A 7,375-nucleotide genomic window follows, 5' to 3' on the forward strand; every position below is an offset into this window, starting at 1 on the left:
GGCTAGGAGATACACCATATTATATTTATATAGCTTTTATTTAAATATATATATATATATATATATATATATATATATATATATATATATATATAGATATATATATATATATATAGAGAGAGAGAGAGAGAGGGGGGAGGGAGAGACTAAATAAAGTTAAAAATATTGAATTGAATTTTAAGTAATTTAAAATTGAAATAGAAAAATTGTGTGAAGAAAATTAAGAAACAAAATTACCCGCGGTAATTAAAAATTAAGGGATAAAATTGTGGAAAAAAAAATATGAGAAACTAAAGTTATGAACTTTATAAAATATATAGGGAAAAAAATTATACTAAGTCTTTGTGGGAAATTATTCGAGCATATTGCTATAGGTCATCACAAGTGAAGTATAACAACTATGTACGTTAGAATAAATAGTTAGATGTTTAAAGAAATTATGTTTAATAAGTGATATTCAAGTTTGCATAACTCAATTTGAGATAAAAAATTCAAGAATAGCGAGTGTTGAATATAAAATGGTCCAAAAATCACATGGTTCGAAAAATCTATATAGAAAGAAACTATGTTCACTTAAAATGACTTAAAGAGTGATTGAATGGATTTGAGGGGATTTAAGAGTATTTTTTTTTTTTTGTTTGTTTAAGTAGATTTGGAGGTTTGGAAGTAAAGTTTGTGAGAATGAGAGTAGAATTTGATTGATGTGACAAATTTAAAAAATTTGTTTAATTGGTAGAAATTAAAAACTATCAAAATATTCATAATTATTAAAGTAATATAAAATGATAATTATTAATGTTATATTTAATTGTAAAAATGTTTATAAAGAGTAAAAGATTAAAAATAATTAATAAAATGTGTTATGAAAAATGCTAGCAACACACTTCTTGATGCACTCCTTTCAATACACTATTATCAGGTGCATTTCATGTAAGTTCCACAAAAAACTTGAATCAATCTCTTTTCTTTCAGGACTCATTTAAATTCAACAACTTAAAATATTACGCCAGTAAGCATTTCTCAATGCTTCATTAGAAATTATAGGATGACTCGACTTTGTTTGATGATTCAAAATTGTGTAATATAGAGAGACTCTAAGATATAGAAGAAGAACTGGAAATGTTCACTCTTATTTATTAGCAAAATTCATACGACTATATATAGTCGTTACAGTAAAGTAAAACTGAAACAGATCACATTTACATGCCTAGATGTGATCCCTAAAATCAAGGAACTAATTGACTTATTCTCCCTAAATAATAGGAATAGAGAAAATAAACAGAAACAAATAAGAATAGCGGTTGCAGACTTAACATTCCCTCCCTTAAACCAATGCATCTATACTGGTTACACCAAGCAAGTTTCTCAACTTCTCAAACTGCTCCAGCTTTAGTGGTTTTGTCATGATATCTGCAAGTTGATCCTGAGAGTTACAAAAATTGAGTTGCACTTCCCCATTATTAACTAAATCCCGAAGAAAATGAAATCTCACATCAATATGTTTGCTCTTTCCATGAAATACCGGATGTTTGGATAGTTGTATAGCAGAATTGTTATCACACATAATTTTAATCCCAGATTCATCTTTAATTCCAATCTGCTTAAGTATTCTTCCAAGCCAAATACATTAGCAAGCACAGAGAGCTGCTACCATGTATTCAGCCTTAGTTGTAGACAATGCTACCACAGTTTGTTTTTTTGAAGCCCAAGACACCGCTCCTGTACCCATCATAAATATAAAACCAGATGTGCTCCGTCGATCAGCCAAATCACTCGCATAATCACTGTTCGTAAAGGCTAGTAATTTTGGATCACCACTCTCTTTTCTGTACCAAATCCCAAAAATTGATTGTGCCTTTCACATACCTTAAAATTCTTTTTGCAGCAAGCCAATGTGTTGAGGTGGGACTGGTCATAAATTTGCTAATCAAACTTACTGTATACATCAAATCAGGCCTTGTAACAGTTAAATACATCAAGCTGCCAACTAGTTGCTTATATAGTGTTTCGTCAACTTTCATTCCTTCTGTTTCTATTGACAGTTTTGTTCCTAGCACCATTGGATTTTTTACTGCGTTGCTGTCCAACATTCCAAACCTTGACAGTACCTCCTGTGCATATCTCCTCTGGTAGATAAATATGCCATTGGAATTTTGATGAACTTCAATGCCAAGAAAATGGCTCATCCTGCCCAAATTAGTCATAGCAAACTGTTGCATCATAGAATGTTTAAACTGCTCACACATGAATCTATCGTTACCAGTGAATATTAAGTCATCCACATAGAGACTAACAATTAGGATTTTGCTGCCTTGTGACTTAGTGAACAATGTGTGTTCACTAGAGCATTTTTCAAATTGTTCCTGGGTGAAGTAAGCTTCAATCTTATTGTACCAGGCCCGGGGTGCCTGTTTGAGACCATATAATGCTTTCTTGAGCCGATAAACTTTCTCCTCTTGTTCTTTCTTCACAAAACCTTCTGGTTGCAGAACATAGACATTCTCCTTAAGCTCCCCATGTAGGAAAGCACTCTTCACATCCAATTGAAACACTTCCTATCTATATTGAGCAGCTGTAGCCAAGATTACTCGAACTGTGTCAAGTCGAGCCACTGGTGCAAACACTTCGGTATAATCAATACCGTGTCGTTGTGCATAACCTATAGCGACAAGCCTTGCTTTGTATTTCTCCACTTGTCCCTTTGAGTTCAGTTTTGTCTTAAACACCCATTTAACTCCAATAAGTGTAACTCCGTGAGGTAATACAGTGAGTTCCCATGTGTGATTTTGTTCTATTACCTCCATTTCACTTGTCATAGCCTCTCTCCAATGTTTACTAACCACAACCTCTGTGAAGGTGACTAGATCACTATCTGTCATTGCATTGAAGCAATCTTCTTCGGGAAGACCAGTTTCATAGTCTTCTAACCATCTTGGTCGTCTCCTTGAACGGACACCCCTCCCTGGAGAAATAACAGATGAAGTAGTACTCTCTGTACCAGTCTCAATCTCTGCACCAGTCTCAACTTCTGCACCAGTCTCAGTGTTGTCTTCCGCCTCATTCCTACCATCGGCTTCTTCATAGTGAAGATTAGGTTGGTGTGTCGTTGTCTCTAAAGTACTCCAATTCCAACCTTTTTCTTCCGCAAACACCACATCTCTACTGATAATAGTGGATTTGGAAATTGGGTCATATAGCTTCCAGGCCTTTGATTTATCACTGACTCCCAAGAAAATGCATGGTCTGCTTTTGTCATCCAATTTAGTCCGCTTCTGATTTGGTATATGCACATGTGCAAGGCAGCCAAAAATTTAAAATATTCCACTACAGGCTTCACACCGTTCCAGGCCTCCTCTGGAGTCTTATTTTCTACTGCTGCAGTTGGGCTCCGATTCTGAATGTCCACACACCACTTCACAACATCCGGCCAAAACATTTTGGGAACCTGTTTTCCAGACAATCGAACAACGTTCCTGATTGTTCTATTTTTTCATTCAGCGACACCATTCTGTTGGGGAGTGTAGGAGGTGGTCAGTTGTCGACGTATTCCTTGTGAGTGACAAAACTCGTCAAAGGTGTTGGATAGGAATTCACCTCCTCTATCTGTCCTGAGACAAGATATACGCGTACCTGACTCCGACTCAACACGAGCTTTAAACTTTTTAAACATATTAAAAGCTTCTGATTTTTCATGTAAAAAATACACCCAAGTCTTACGAGTAAAATCATCAATGAAGGTCATAAAATAACACTTACCACTATGTGAAATTGGTTGGATAGGTCCACAAATGTCTGAGTGAATCAGCTGAAGCCGTCTAGATGCTCTCCAGGTGCTTTGACTTGGAAACGAATTTTTGGACTGTTTCCCAATTAAACATGTAGAACATGTATTTACTTGAAACTCCAATGTTGGCAGTCCAACCATCCCTTTGCAGGCCAACATATTCAACACCTTATAATTAAGATGTCCAAATCTGCAGTGCCACAGGAAAGCTTCTTTTTCTGAAACTGTTTTTGTTTGCAAGCATACTGGTTGTTTTGGCACTAAGGAAGCTGTCACATAAAACATCCTGTTTCCACTCATATTAGTTTGCATAATCAGTCCTCTTGTGGCATGAAATACTTTACATGTGCCATCTGAAATCAAAATGGTTAGACCTTTTTCTTGCAATTGTCCTAAGCTGAGTAAGTTGTTCTTCAACTCAGGAATGTAGTATACATCATTCAAGACATGAGAAATGCCATTAATTTGCATTCGAATACTCCCCTTAGCTACTACTTTCATGTGTATATCATTCCCAAGCTTCACGGTTTTGCTGGACTCTTCCTCCAAATTTACAAACCACAATTTATTGCCTGTCATGTGGTTACTGCAGCCAGAATCAAAGTACCATTTGTCTTCTACATTTTGGGAGTCCTCCTCATGTGCCATTAATAAGAGCTCTTCCTCTTCATCATCCATTTCTACATAATTTGCCTTCTTGTCCCAATCTGGACACTCGTATTGAAAGTGTCCCAATTTGTGATACTTAAAGCATTCAACAGTGGCTCTATTGAATGATTGTCTGCCTCTCCCTCTACCGCGGCCACCTCTGAATGTACCCCGGCCTCTTCCTCTTTGAGGCCGATCATCATGATTGTTTCTACTTGAAACTTCCTCATGTGTTGCCTTTAACACCTGTTCCTCTTCCTGCGATCCTTGCATTCGTTGCTCATGTACAAGAAGACTCTCATGCAGCTCATCAATAGACAAAATGATTGTATTATTTGATTCTTCAATTGCACAGACTAGATAATTGAATTTTGGGGTGAGCGAGCGCAAGATCTTACTCACCACAGTGTTGGACTCCATCACCTCTCCATTTGATCGCATTTTACTTACCACAGTCATAATGCGACCAAAAAAACTGTCTACTTTCTCCCCATCTTTCATGGTGAGTAATCCAAATTCTCTTCGTAGTGCTTGGAGTTGTGCACGCTTCACCCGTGTAGAGCCTTGATATTTTTGACGCATAGATGTCCAAATGGATTTGGACGTGCTTTTGTCAAGGATAGTCTCCAAAATTTCGTGATCAATAGATTGAAAGAGAAAATTTTTCACTCTCAAATCTTTAAGTTCAGCCTCTTGAAGCATTTTCTGCTGGGTCTCACTGTTGGGTCCTATACTAAGAACAGGAGTTGGAATACCATCCTCCACCAAGCTCCAGAGCTCCTTGCTCCGAAGGAAATTTTCCATCGTCATGGACCAAAAATCATAATGTCCATTGAACCTTGGAATAGACAGTTGGACGAACTGTTCAGGGGTTGTCATTTTGAAGGAATCACAGGTATTCAACACTTTGCCTCTCTTGTTGGTGCTCTTCGGTCGTTGGATTATCAGGCCCCTTATAGCTCTTGATACCAAATGTGTAATACAGAGAGACTCTAAGATATAGAAGAAGAACTAGAAATGTTCACTCTTATTTATTAGCAAAATTCATACGACTATATATAGTTGTTACAGTAAAGTAAAACTGAAACAGATCACATTTACATGCCTAGATGTGATCCCTAAAATCAGGGAACTAATTGACTTATTCTCCCTAAATAATAGGAATAGAGAAACTAAACAGAAACAAATAAGAATAACGGTTGCAGACTTAACAAAAATTGCAAATCCACGAAGTTGGTCAAAGTTAGTCATATCTAACAACTCATAAGAGTAACACATAACAGGAAAACCCACCAATCAAAACTTGATTTACAAACATGAATAGAATCACATACAAAAATGTTATGATATTGAAGAAGAGAAACCCGAGGGGCCCAGAAGAAAAAGAATAAGATGAGAGGTGACAGAGGAAAGCGAGCTCGACACGTGCCAATTTCAGGAGGGTTTGTTTACACGAGTGAGTGATGTTGGTGGAACAAGGTAACTTGTCATTGGCATCAATGACACACTTGCATCTCTACTTCGCCACTTTGATTTGTGCAACCCTTTGTTCCTCCTCCATTCTGTTATTGCTCTGTTTTGCTTCCAAGGAATCAACTTTGTTCTTTAATTGCAAACCCTTTTCCTCTAATTTCCCATTTCTTGTTTCGTGTTGAAGATTCTTCGCGACTGGAGAGTGGACCTGTTTTAAAACCCTAGTGCCAATTTCACGGTTAACGCTACCTTCTAAAACCCATTTCTAATCAAAATCAATTGTATAGACTAGAACTCATCCAAACCAACAATGTTCTTCATTGAAATCATAATTAAGGAATTTCCATTGCATCTGTATCAAGTATACTAACACGGGCAAAGATTTTCTCCCAAAAGAAAACTCTAGTAGTATTATAATAATGAAACGTACTAAAAATAAGTGGTTATTGAAGTCTTCTTCAAGAGTTGGGTCCCCATTTCCCTATCAGCTTCGTCTTCATCATCATCCACCATGTGATGCTCCCTGTATCCTTCCAACCTCCACCATCATCAAAATCGCATCAGCCTGCAACGCGCATCAACCATGTACGAGGGAGGAAGAATGTTGGGGGAACCGATTACTGCACACACATTCTTCAAAACTGGAACCAAATACAAGAACATGGAACCAAATACGTTCTTCTCTGCAATTTCTTGAAGGAATGGAACCGGATACGCGTGATTGATGAAGGTTGAAAAACAGTGATTTTCATATGTCAATTTGGACCAAATTACACCCTTTACTACTCGGATCGAGCTTAGCATCAAGCAAAACTCAATAAATGAGTCTGGAGAGAGTCAAAAGCTGTTTTTAGCGATTTTATGCTTGTTTTGCATTGTTTTGAAGCTAATTTGAGAAAAGTAGAGAATGGAGTTGAAGATACAGGTCATCGACTCAAGAAAAGGGTAGAAAAATGAAGATTTGAAGAGTCGACGCACCGCCCGGCAGCACACTTAAACCGCCGGACGGCCCAGGACGAGGAGTAGGCAGCATTTCACGCTGAGAGAAACCGCCAGGCGCTAGCGATTGCCGCCGGGGTGGCATGGGAAACCGCCGGGCGGTGGCGATTGCCGTCGGGCGGTGGCGGCAGGTTGTGGCAAACCGCCGGGCGGCACACTTAAACCGCCCGGCGGTAGCACGCTGGGCTTGGGCCTGATTTTGACGCGCTCCTCACCTATAAATACCCCTACTACGAATTCAGAGTCATTCTTTTGACAGGGGAAGACGACCAGACCTAATTTTGCTCTCTGGAGAGGATCTCTTGGATGCTTAGGCTCCTTTTAATCTTTTCTAGGGTTTGCCCTTTCATTCTTCTTCCATTTTTCATCTAGTTTCACCATGTTTATGGTGAACTAAACCCTATTGTTATTGGGGAATTCAATGTAATCTTTTGATACTCTCTCTTATTGAAACTATTGATTATTTATATG

The sequence above is a fragment of the Vigna radiata genome, chromosome 7 (assembly GCF_000741045.1).
Source record: "Vigna radiata var. radiata cultivar VC1973A chromosome 7, Vradiata_ver6, whole genome shotgun sequence".
Lineage (NCBI taxonomy): Eukaryota > Viridiplantae > Streptophyta > Magnoliopsida > Fabales > Fabaceae > Vigna > Vigna radiata.